We start from the raw sequence: 13,801 nt of genomic DNA on the forward strand, positions 1-13,801 counted from the left end.
AAGGAGGTTGATCATCACTCCGTTGCTGACATGCACACATGGCTGTGCATCGTAACCCAGATTTCCGGCATTTGCAACGACGTGTTGTGCATTGCTTATGGCATGCACATGAAATCATTTCTATAGGCTATACTAGCATGGAACAGGTTGGACTAGGCTAGAGTAGGTTGTACTAGGTTGTACTAGACTCTAATACTCTCTATTAGGCTTTACTAGTCCCTTGTCAGCCCTGTAGATACTCAGACCATAGGGACTAACCACTGTGTACACAGGCCATAGCTTGTGTGTGCACGAGCAATAATTTTGCATGAACCTTTGTAGACCATAGTACAGATCTGCCTTGTACAGCCTAATATAGCCTAGTACAGCCTAGCAAAGCCTACTAGAGATTAAAAAATCACACCCTGTGTGAAGGTAGCGGCGCCTTTGATACATTTTGTCATCGATATGTGTTTATAATGTGTTTATAGCCATGTGTCGCGTGAAGCTTGACCAATCACTTTGTTGACGCACCTGACCAATCAGAACGTTGACGCACACGGACAAAGTCAGGTATAGAGCGGTTAGAGCCGCTAAAAAGCCTATTAGAGACCAGTAGAGTCTAGTACTGTACAGCCTAGTACATCCAAGACTAGTCCAGCCTTTTGGGAGAACAGACTAGGGGAGGGTGGTATAGGCTATACTAGCATGGAACAGGCCGGACTAGGCTAGACTAGGTTGTAATAGGCTGTACTAGACTCTAATAGGCTCTATTAGGCTGTACTAGTGTGGTATCGTTTCAAACATGGCAACATGATATAACCACAATATTCCATCTAAATGGGTAAACATTGGAAGGTTTAATATTGTGCTAGGTGATTTTGAGTTTTGCAGTTAACAGTGTTTGGAGTAGGAAACAGTGTCTGTCCCATCTGGGGGGAGGCGATCATCAATTTACATTCCCAAGCACTCCAAAAGTTCTTGGCCATTGTTTAAGTTTCGAAGCCCAGGTGAGTGGGGGTCTGGGCAGGAAGAGATATGAAGTCTGATTAAATCAGTCACACCCTGAGGATCCTGGTCTTTGTTCTGCAACAGCAGAACCCAGCTTTAGGTGTGAACTCAAAACAAATCACAGAGCCAAGTTCTTTTGTTAATCAGGAGGTTGATTTCAGTACCATTGTTTTTATGCAAGGGTGGTGGTCAAAGTGAAACATCTGTTACTCGGTCTCTAAGATAGGGGGCAGAGATGAAGTTAGGTAAGGTCATGCAGACTGCAGATTGAATTTACACTGTATTATTCTGATTTCTTGGTAAAAGCTTATTTTGTATTAAGTAGCACAGTGTGAAAACATATGAGAGGAATAAAGTGGATAACTCTGACCTGTGCTGTAAACCAAGAGAAATGTCATTAAGGAAAAGATTCAGTCTGGAGTAAATGTTGCTTGTATTGACACATTGTATTCCTAACTGTTGTTTGCAACCATAAAGTGTGTGGATTCATTCTAAAGCTTGAGAAATGTTGGACAAGAATTACTATACCAGCTTTTGTGTAAAGGTAAAGTTTGATAATTAGAAATAAGACAAGTTGTTACACTACCAGGACAATGCAAATGTGTTTCAACAGGGTGTTGCGGGGGGCTCGGCCACGACCCTTTCAATATTCCTGTAATTGATGTGTGATTGGTGAACAAGGATCAGGGGCTGGTCTAAAACTACGTGACCCCTCCTCCTTGTTGTAGAAGGTGAGCTTTGTATAAATAATGTGCTTTGTATGTGACTGGGCGCGCTGCTGATCGGAACCCACATGGCAGACGTCCCAGTCAGGCTGAAATAAATGATGCTTGACCTGAATCCTTGGACTCTGGACTTCTTTCAACTTTAAGCTTTCTTCAGGAAACCGGTATTAAATGCCCGCTCTTGTGATCGAAAATATACTACATATAATGGCGTCGTCGGCAGTCGTTTTTAATATTCTTTTCTTCTTTTTGGAGAGAAGGGTATACGAAAAGAACCTGATTTTTTGTGGTTTTATTTTTGATTTTAAGGGCGATGGGCTGGTTTTCTGGAGAAGGGGTTTTTGGGGGGGTGAATCCAGGGTCTGAGGTAAGTGTGCTTTGTGGCACAAAAATGCTTCTAGAAGTCCGTTAAAGGTCTGGAAGCTTATAGTTCATTATTCTATTTCAATATCGAGTGATCTACTCACTAAGTCTATCCGCTTTTGTTTATTTGTGTTCAAAAGCGGCGGTGTTGACTAGATTGATATTATTATAAGGCTAGACAACCTTTTGGGTGGTTCTTAAATCGAGTGATATAATTACTGTAAGGCTCACTTTTGTCTATACATGAGTGGCGATTCTGTTACCAAGTAAGGCTACACCTTTTGAATAGTTCCTAAATCGAGTAATATAATTACTTTAATGCTCACCTTTGTTTGTACATTGGTGGCGGTGTAGGGACTATGTAATAGGATGGTTAAATTATGTAGAACCTGGAATGGTTTCATTATAGAGCGGTCTAACTGCTAAAGTGCTCGCTCTTGTGTAAGACATAAGTGGCGATCTAGGGACCACACAATGGGATGGTTGTAATTTTTATAGAAGCTAGCCAAATAGATGGTTTCATTATCAAGCGGTCTAACTGCTACTAATGCGCGCTCGTGTGTGGATCCATGCATACATGAGTGGTGATAATGTAACCAGGAATACATTATAGGAGTTTGGATCTATCTCAATATCGAGTGCTCTAATCACTGATGTACTCCACTTTTGTTTATTTGCATTCAAAAGTGGCGATATTGAATTAAATTAATATTATTAGAGGGCTAGAACACCTTTCTGAGTAAGTTCCTATATCGAGTAATATAATTACTGTAATGCTCACTTTTGTTTGAACATAAGTGGCGGTCTAGGGACTGCACAATGACATTGTTCTAATTTTATAGACCCTTACTGGCACGAATGGATGGTTTCTTTATCGAGCGGTCTAACTGCTGAAGTGCTCGCTCTTGTGTAAGTCTATGCATGAGTGGCGATATTGTAACTAAATAATGTAAATAGAGGAACAAATACTTCCACAGGGCCCAATTATAAGCTTTGGGCATTGTGTACAGATGTTCAAAGACATTGGCGCGTGTCGAACTTCGTGTGTCGCTTGCCCGTAAAATGACCTGTGGTTTTATTAGAAAGAAGAGTAAGCCTTGTACATATCTTGGGAACATTGCAAAATACTTGTAATTATGAAAATTACTATCGGCATAAGTCTAACAATTAGTCGAATCAAATCGTTGAGTAGTATAGCAGAATATGGTTTCTTCCTATGAGTATGTATTTTGTAATGTTCTACCGTGTAGGGAGAAAAGAGATACATTTAGGTACAAGGCATTGTTTATTTTGTGATCGCATGGGAGTTTTTTTTGGGGTTGAATTTTTTATGTGTTACGTTCGTAATGCGACTTTCTTTGTGACCGTTTTGCAAGCGGCTACTTCCAGGTTTATGGATGGACTTAATTATGTAGGCTTTTCGGTCTGCTTGGAGATGAAACGTCTTTGTGGGGTCATGGCTTTTCGGCTGTGTAATGATATCTTAATTATCACATTCGTGGTAAAGTTACTGTTCTTTTAATGTTGGTCTTGTGTAGGTATGTGTTGAGTCTTTGTTGTAGGGGCGAGTGGCATGTCTGTGAGTATGTGTGTTGGAGGTACATGGAGGAGATTTAGGTGATCAGAGGCTGCGCGCGCTGGACGCAAGGAGCGTGTGATCACTCTTACTTTGAGGTTACTTTGTGGCTTTTCGGCTGCGTACTGCTTTCTTAAATTATCACTTTCGTGGTGATGCAATTTTTTCTTGGACTGGACAATGGAGATGTGAGTGTGATTCTGTGTCTGTGTTTGTCTCGTGCGTGGATTTTTGACGAATGGTCTGTGATAGAGCGTGTGTGTATGTTGGGGAAAAGTGTGTGTGTGAATGTGTGTCGGCGAGCGGTCGTGTGTTTGTGGCGCATTTTGCGTTTTGGGGAGGTATTTTTATTTTTATTTTTGTTGGACTGGATTGGAGGTTTTCGGTGCTTCTGTGTGCTTGAGATAGATTGGTAGATTTCATTTTTGTACAACACATCTTCTACGAAGAGTGTTGTAGAGGGGTGAGATGAAATGATTGTTTAAATATTTAACTGATGAACAGAAACATAACGATTTAGTCTAAACGATAGTGAAAATAATCTTTGAACTGTTAAAGTAATCTACAAAATAGGACAGTAAGAAGTGAAAATTGGAATGTTACAGTAAAGAAATAATAAGAGCAAAGGTTAAAATTTGATCAACAATAGATTTGTAGATGTTCGTGTGAAGATATTTAAATATTGAGAGCTAAGGTTTTATTATATAGGAATGATTCGATTTGATTTGTGCTTCATTTATGACGGCTTAATTATTTAACTGGTCTAATATGTTGTTATGAGTGTGTTGTCCTTTTGTGTCGAATCAGGGTTGTGTTTGGAGAGAATGCAAACCGGGGAATGCATGCCTTTGGAAGATCCTGTTATCTGGCCAGAAACAGGGTTGCTTGTGTTCTTTCCGAGAACACCAAGGCTTGAACACGGAGTGGAGAAGCATAACATGGCCACATTAGGATCTGTTGGTGTTACTTTAGAAATTGAGGGACATGTAGCTAGCATACAGTGCTTTGACTAAAAAGATACACTTTATTTAATTGACTCAGCTGTGAATAAGTAATTAGACAGTGTTGATTTAAGACTATGGTTTGGATATAATGGAAGGTTAAAATGGAGAAACCGTAAAGTATAAGTTTCACTGGCTTTCTGATTGCAGGAGTTTGGGGGTTCATTCTAAAAAACACCTGAACTACTGCAGCAGGGAGATATTTGTGATTCTTATTTTGCTAAAGTGAATTAGATTTTAGTTTATTAAATAGGAGATCTCAGGACAGAGTCATTGTTGGCCTTCTGATGGCCAAGAGATGAAGGAGGTACACTTTTTCGTTCAGGTTTTTAAAAGGACATAGACCTTTCTCTTTGGTGCTAAAATGTAAACTGTAAATTTGCCTTAAATTGAGTGACAGCTTAGAAACAGTTCCCGGTCTGGATCACTATCCTTTTTAATCTCACAGATCGAGTATAACATTTAGAGTTTCGATAAGTGAACTAAATACTTAATTCAGTGGTTCACCACTGGGGCTCAAAATAGGCTGAAATTCGTTTATCTAAAGGTGACAGAAACAATATACAAAATCCAAGCATTTAATAGGAGATGTCTGTGTCTGCTTTGAAATTACCACATTTTGTTTGTTTGTTTGTTTTTGTTAGGAACCAGGGAAAGAAAGGGAATCTGACGCAGTTTTAAGGTAAGTGTTGGTTGATGTGAGTTACCAGGGGTGGAAGAAGTCTTTTTTCTGGTGCAGACCTAATAATTAGTATAGTTTTGGCAGAACCTTGAGGGTCACAATTAGGTGACTGGAGGGGAGTTTATCCTCAGGCTCGAGACGCCAGGATAGGAAAAGGTAGACAGATTAGATAGAAATTGACAGACAGATAGGGTGGTCTGCTTCATCTTGTTTAAAGAGACGTCACACCCTTGTGACGAAACATCACCCAGCACTGATCTTACACTGATCTTTGTAGATCTGTACTTAAGTAACATAGATTTATTAGGCTCTAAGGAGTGTACACATTTTGAAAATATTGAGAGAAAAATTCTGGTATTACTAAATCTAGGACCAAGAGGGGAATGCTTGTACAGAGAGTACTATAGTATACATTTTGATTTTTTGTTAAAATAGAGTTAAATAGGAAAATTCAGCTAGAAGTAATTTATGTAGGAATCACTTGGTGAAGATCTAGTTAAAATGTATTACCTGTTTGGAAACATGTTTGATTTATTAGGAAAAGTGTAGGGAAAGTTTTGCCGAGTATTTTCATGTCAGGAATGGCGTTGGAGAAGCTGGAGGAAGTTGGAGACACATGGTGGAGACAGTGAGTCCAGAGGGGGGCCACGGCTGACAATCCAGAGGGGTGACCATGGCTGAGTGGATGGTGTTTAGCGTCGCTTAGGGCGCCAGGAGTACAGAAGGGTCCCAGATGACACCAGACCAGACGACTGTGTGCTCCAGGTCTAGCAGTATGGAGATGACTGCTGCAGATGACAGAAGGTCTACCGGTTCAACACAGCCCTACAAACGTCTACGACAAGGTCCAGTTTGACAGCATGGAGCCAGGGAGGTCAACTCGTCAACTCAGCTCTACAAGTCGTCCCAGGCAGTGAACCAGGAGACGACAGGAGCAAACCAGGGGTGGTGTGAATCTTCATCAGCTCGTCACTCATCAGAGAGGAGGGCCAGACGTGTCTCATCCGTCTACTCATCGAACTACAGGACGGCAGAAGGAGACGTCAAGCGGACGGCTAGATGGTCCCAGAGATCCAGATCTGCAGGCCTTGGAGATTCAACCAAGTTGCTGTGTCCAGGTGAAAGTCGTATGCTCTCTCACAGAGAGTTAATCCCTGGAAGCCCGTGTATGTTTGATATGCCTTTTCATCGATGCCACTATAGAGAGGCCGCACAAGTTGCCAACTACTACGCCACCTCCCCATATCAATTCCGTACCACACTTTCCTCTTACTCATGCCCCATCAGGTGTCATTGGAAAATGACACTATACCCTCACCCTTCATCATTTCCACAAAACCCCTTTCTTCCCCCTATCCCAAGCTGTGAACAGTTTCTGATTCAATGAACTGAGGATTTTCCAGGTGCAAACATGGACATTTGAGCAAAGAAGAATCCCGCAACTGCGCTTTGTTAGCTCAGGCGAAAAAAGAAAAACAGAAAATCATTTCTGCGCGCGTGGACACTGAAGGACACTTTTTGTTATAGGATGCTATACGATGTGTTTTGATCAGTAACCAAATGACGATTGTTTTACAGGTCCAGTGGCATACATAGGCAGGTTGTTAAGTGTTGATTCTTCTTAGGTTGGACAGATGGCTGGAGGAGACTTTAACCCGGAGTTGTATTATTTCACAGGTTTGAAAGTTCCTTTGTGGGAGACGTTGTGAAGTCTCCCAAGAGGGGAATGTGGTATCGTTTCAAACATGGCAACATGATATAACCACAATATTCCATCTAAATGGGTAAACATTGGAAGGTTTAATATTGTGCTAGGTGATTTTGAGTTTTGCAGTTAACAGTGTTTGGAGTAGGAAACAGTGTCTGTCCCATCTGGGGGGAGGCGATCATCAATTTACATTCCCAAGCACTCCAAAAGTTCTTGGCCATTGTTTAAGTTTCGAAGCCCAGGTGAGTGGGGGTCTGGGCAGGAAGAGATATGAAGTCTGATTAAATCAGTCACACCCTGAGGATCCTGGTCTTTGTTCTGCAACAGCAGAACCCAGCTTTAGGTGTGAACTCAAAACAAATCACAGAGCCAAGTTCTTTTGTTAATCAGGAGGTTGATTTCAGTACCATTGTTTTTATGCAAGGGTGGTGGTCAAAGTGAAACATCTGTTACTCGGTCTCTAAGATAGGGGGCAGAGATGAAGTTAGGTAAGGTCATGCAGACTGCAGATTGAATTTACACTGTATTATTCTGATTTCTTGGTAAAAGCTTATTTTGTATTAAGTAGCACAGTGTGAAAACATATGAGAGGAATAAAGTGGATAACTCTGACCTGTGCTGTAAACCAAGAGAAATGTCATTAAGGAAAAGATTCAGTCTGGAGTAAATGTTGCTTGTATTGACACATTGTATTCCTAACTGTTGTTTGCAACCATAAAGTGTGTGGATTCATTCTAAAGCTTGAGAAATGTTGGACAAGAATTACTATACCAGCTTTTGTGTAAAGGTAAAGTTTGATAATTAGAAATAAGACAAGTTGTTACACTACCAGGACAATGCAAATGTGTTTCAACAGGGTGTTGCGGGGGGCTCGGCCACGACCCTTTCAATATTCCTGTAATTGATGTGTGATTGGTGAACAAGGATCAGGGGCTGGTCTAAAACTACGTGACCCCTCCTCCTTGTTGTAGAAGGTGAGCTTTGTATAAATAATGTGCTTTGTATGTGACTGGGCGCGCTGCTGATCGGAACCCACATGGCAGACGTCCCAGTCAGGCTGAAATAAATGATGCTTGACCTGAATCCTTGGACTCTGGACTTCTTTCAACTTTAAGCTTTCTTCAGGAAACCGGTATTAAATGCCCGCTCTTGTGATCGAAAATATACTACACTAGGCTCTTGTCCGCCCTGTAGATCCTCAACCCATAGGGACTAACCACTGTGTATACGGGCAATAGCTTGTGTGTGCACAAGAAATAGTTTTGCATGAACATTTGTAGGCCAAAGTAAAGTACTGCCTTCTATAGCCTAATAGAGCCCAGTAAAGCCTAGCAAAGGCTGCTAGAGCTGAAAGCAGACCATTAGAGCCCAGCAGAGACTAGTACAGTAAAACCTAGTACACCCAGGTCTAGCCTAGTCCAGCCTGGTGGGAGAACATAATAGGGGAGGGGGTACCAGGCTATGCTAGGACTGATAAGGCTGGACTAGGATAGATGAGACTGTACTAGGCTGTACTAGGCTGTACTAATGGGCTATATTAGGCTGTACTATGCTCTTGTCAGCCCTGTAGATCCTCAACCCATAGGGACTAACCACTGTGTACACGGGCAATAGCTTGTGTGTGCACGAGCAATAGTTTTGCATGAACCTTTGTAGACCATAGTACAGATCTGCCTTGCACAGCATAATAGAGCCTAGTACAGCCTAGCACAGCCTACTAGAGCATAAAACAGCCTATTATAGACCAGTAGAGTCTAGTATAGTACAACCTAGTACACCCATGACTAGTCCAGCCTTTTGGGAGAACAGAATAGGGGAGGGGGTACAAGGCTATGCTAGGACTGATAAGGCTGGACTAGGATAGATTAGGCTGTACTAGGCTGTACTAGACTATACTAGGCTCTATTAGGCTGTGCTAGGCTCTTGTCAGCCCTGTAGATACTCAGACCATTGGGACTAACCACTGTGAACACGGGCAATAGCTTGTGTGTGCACGATCAATAGTTTTGCATGAACCTTTGTAGACCATAGTACAGATCTGCCTTGTACAGCCTAATATAGCATTGTACAGACCAGCACAGCCTACTGGAATTTAAAACAGTCTATTAGAGACCAGTAGAGACTACAACATCAAAGCCTAGTACACCCAGGTCTAGCCTAGTCCAGCCTTTTGATGGAACAGACTAGGGGACGGCGATATAGGCTATACTAGCATGGAACAGACTGGACTAGTTAAGACTAGGTTGTACTAGTCTCTATTAGGTTGAACTAGGCTGTGCTAGTCCCTTGTCAGCCCTGTAGATACTCAGACCATTGGGATTAACCACTGTGTACACGGGCAATAGTTTGTGTGTGCACCACCAATAGTTTTGCATGAACATTTGTAGGCCAAAGTAAAGCACTGCTTTCTATAGCCTAATAAAGCCAAGTACAGCCTAGCAAAGCCTGTTAGAGCTGAAAACAGACTATTAGAGCCCAGCAGAGTCTAGTACAGTAAAGCCTAGTACACCCAGGTCTAGCCTAGTCCTAGGACTAGGCAGTAATAGGCTGGACTAGGCTGTACTAGGCAGGGCCCATCGGGGGTGGGGGGGGGGGGACACAAGCCTGTATGGCAATCAACTGAAAAGTTAGGCTACATAGCTTAAACAATTTCAGCCTTTCCCTGTTGGCCGTCTAAGCGCATCTAGGAAGTTTCATAGGTTTTCGATGCTGGGAATTGGAGTTATGGCTGTTTAAAGCCCAGCCAATAGGAACACAGAGGGGCGGGGCTTAATACATTTCAGCTAGTCCCTGTTGGCCGTCTAAGTGTACCTATAGCCATCCCCATCCCACTCTATATAGTTGTGTTGAAAGTAGTTTGTGTTCAGTTATCAGTACCAGTTCTGTGGCTCTAACTCATTCTGGGGGTGAGTTATACATGGGGGCAATTTATTTTTTGGTCATCAGGGGCCAAATGTACCAGGATTTTTCCATGATCTAAATATGTATTTTAGATGTCTTAAGGATGGTAAAAATACAGATAAGTAGAAATAAAATAAAATAAGGGGGATGCGGATGGATCACTTTAAGTACGAAACCGTTTTCTGTAATAGTGGCCTCTAATTTGCATATTTATTTACATTATTTACATTTATTTACATATATCTAACTATATAAATGGCGACCAACTTCCGCACCCTCGGTGTCCACACCCCACAGCTCTGTTATCGACTAAACAACGCACCGCCAGACCACATGTGGCCAACTGACTCGCCACGGCGGCCGCGCTGAATTTACGCCTCGCGTAGGGGACATCTCACTGCTCAGTACACCTTTTCCACCGCGCAACATAATTAATTCTACTCACCAAATGTCGGACAAAACGGAAGGGGAGGCAGGTTCGTACCGTTTACCGTGCGCACGACCTCATCACCACAACAGCACGCAGCCGCTGCGGGGGTTTTTTCCTTTTTTTCCAAACTTTTTTTTTGGTCACCATTTTCTCCAGGCACCATTTCTGGTGTAACGTCGGGTGTTTCTTTTCACCAGCCAATCACCTTTCACGTTGCCACGTCCGTTGCCACGTCGCGCTGACGTACGCTAAACAAGCGCTGCCGTGCGCACAATGCAAACGAGCCCAAAGGCGCGCAAAAATAAGCCGACCATTGCTTAGACACAAAGTCAGACCTGGCAACGCAGCCTACGCCAATCATGTGTGAGAGATCTACAAGCTATGGGCCAGAGACGCCACCGTATCTTAGCAACAACTACAGCGCTCACTCTCATTGGTCCTGTCACGCTAAGAGCAGTCTCCAGACAATGGCATCGCAGACAGCTTGCTGTTACTGCTGTAGCCATCACAGGCAGTTGCAGCACGACGGACAGGGCGCTGTGATAGCTGCCATGTCGCTAACGCTAACCTGGTTGTCATGCCTGCAGCGGCTGTGCAATCACTTTGTCAACAATGCACGTTCGTGTGGTCAATGTCTATATTGCTGCTCAGTTCGTCCATTGTAGATGGTGTATGTTTGTGTGTGTCTTCTTCTGGAGACCTATGTAGCTCCACAGCAACTACAGTAACTAACGTAATGGCAGGACCGCCCCGTGCAACGCATGTTACGCTGCATTATGGTCATGTAGTAATTTCAGATAATTTCGCTCCGATTACAGCAGTGTTTATCAACCCTTTCACGCCGCCCCCCCCCCCCCCCCCCCCCCCCCCCCCCCCCCCAAATACACGTACTTGATCTAGGCCCCCCCCATTCTGTTTGACTCCGTTCCACAAGTAAATATTGTGAAAATAGCCGATCTACAAGCTCCAAACGCCTCACGTTGAGAGGCTTTCTAAGCTTGGAGATCGGCTATTTTCTACATGATTGCCTCTTTCTTACATTCTTTGCCAATGTGGCCCATGTTTTCATAGCATAGTTTATTGACTACTTCTGTTGCAGAAATGGCCATTTCCTTTACTTTCGGTTTTTTATTGTCTCCGCCAGGCCGAAAGGCATGGCGCAAGACTATGTATCACCCCCTGTCCGTCCGTCTGTGATAGCTAATCTCTCACATCGTTGACTTGATCGCAGCAAAATAACAGCCCGATGTGGAGAGTCAGTGAGAGCTGGATAAACGACGTAAAATGTGTCACAAGGAGTCTGTACGGCTGTCGATAAATGAACACATGACGTCGGTGGGAGAGGAGATATTGTGTCTTTTGGACAAACAGCAGCGTGGTGCTGATGTTTGTTGTGTGAAGCAGCTTAATGTCAGAGTGTTTGTGTTGGAGCGCCTCAGTGCGGCTGCAGAGTTCATGTGCAACCTCTTCCACAGACACACTAGAAACTCTGCTGGGGAAAAAAAACACTGCTGGGCATTGACTTTCCTATGGACATTGATCTACACACTGCAGGTATATCTGCTACACACACAACATCAAACTACACACTGCAGGTATGATGCAGCGTTTGCATTACAGCCAGCATGCCAGCGTAGTTCCCATATGGTTTCAAGGTGGGCTAAACCATATGGACCCCATGTCAGCAATGTCAGCGGCATCCACTTCAGTCCCAACTGCGATGCCCATGCAGGCTATAAGTAGCTTCTACCTGGCCCTTAGGTGGGCCCCAACTAGCCATGTTTATGTGGGACCAAGGCGGGTCCTAACTGGGTTTGCCCATGCAGGCTTTCACTGGGTTCTACCTGGGCCCTAGGTGTACCCTAACCAACCACAGTGCAGTGCCCATCGCTCCAATTGTTGTCACGTCAGGGCTCTCAATACTGCACATTGGTGGAGGAGGAGGGGCCGCAGGGCGACCGCACACATCGCTGAACCAATGGTAGCCCACGGATGTTTCCTCTGTGGATTTACAATCTGCCCCTCTATGCCACATATCATCCGCACTACAGGGTCTTCACTGACCGAGCCACGGCCCCACTGACCCTCATGACGCTACGCCACTTAAACGTGCGGCAGCATGCGCTGGGTTGCCAGGTTTGCAAAGCCTGCGCCAGAAACAAGCAACCACCTTCATGAAAAAAAAAAAAACACCGAAATGGTCCGCAATGTTCCAGGGGTGTCCCCGCGCGTCCCAACACTCCACAGGGGGTCAGTGGACCATCAGGGGGGCCGCGGACCCCCTGTGGACCCCCTGAAACATAACAAATATTATTTCTTCAAATTTTTTCCTTTTTCAAAAAAACTTTTCCACAGTTTCACTCCGGCGATTTGGGTCCCCCAATATACACACGGCCACGCTGGGCCCCGTGCGCGGCTGGGGTTGAGGGGGGCGTAGCCCCCCGAAACTCTAGTTACATTATAAATACCTTCCACACATTGTCTGACCCTCAGAATATAAATATATACACTTTATTTGTCAGATTTGATTGCTTTGTTATAGAGTTATTTAAGAAATACTTCAAAATCGGCAGCCATTTTGATATGCAAATTAGGAGGTTAAGCACTAAGAATTTTGCTTGGGAACCGTGTTTTTCTGATTCAGCACCCTTGAATTATGTAAAATGGCCTTGTTCCCAACTTTTACCCCCAAATGCCTCTAACCTCCTTATAGAAGGCCTTTTTTCTGAAATCCCTCCTGTCTAATAGGTGTAGAGGGAAAAAAAGAGCAGACCAAGTCAACAAAAAAAAGTATAATTTACTTGAGCACCTGCCCCTCAAAATGTCTGTGCACGCCACTGTTTCTAATCAGAGGTTGAACAAGTCAAGACATTCTCTACTGACATTATTTACTCAGCAGTGTGGGCGGCAGTGGCTGAGGGGTAGAGAGGGGTTGCCAACCGATCCCGGGCTCCCCCCAGAGCTAGTGTCAAAGTGTCCTTGGGCAAGACACTGAACCCTACGTTACCTCCAATGAGTTGGTCGGCGCACCGTTGGTGTGTGAATGTGGGAAGTGAGGGCGCTAGCTGGCGTCGACTGTTCGCCGCTTCACCTCCCAATGTATGAATTAACCATTGTGGAGTGCTTTGAGTGCTTGGGTAGAAAAGCGCTATAAAAATGCGATTCATTATTATTATAGTCTAAGTAGAAACGCTCGTAATATTCTATTTGATGCCCTAGTATTTGAGGGGTTCTCCTTCCATTCCGACATCTCGCCACTCCGACTAGTGGCTTCCGCGTGCGGTTAGGGTTAGGGTTAGGGTTAGGTTCGTCAACGTCGGAAAGGCAACATGTCGGGAAGGCGAAATGCACCCAGTATTTGAACATGATGCCCTCGTATTTCAGTTCCATACAAGTTTCATATAATATGATACACCAACCCCTAA

The sequence above is a fragment of the Gymnoscopelus microlampas genome, assembly GCF_963454915.1.
Source record: "Gymnoscopelus microlampas genome assembly, chromosome: 7".
NCBI classification, from domain to species: domain Eukaryota; kingdom Metazoa; phylum Chordata; class Actinopteri; order Myctophiformes; family Myctophidae; genus Gymnoscopelus; species Gymnoscopelus microlampas.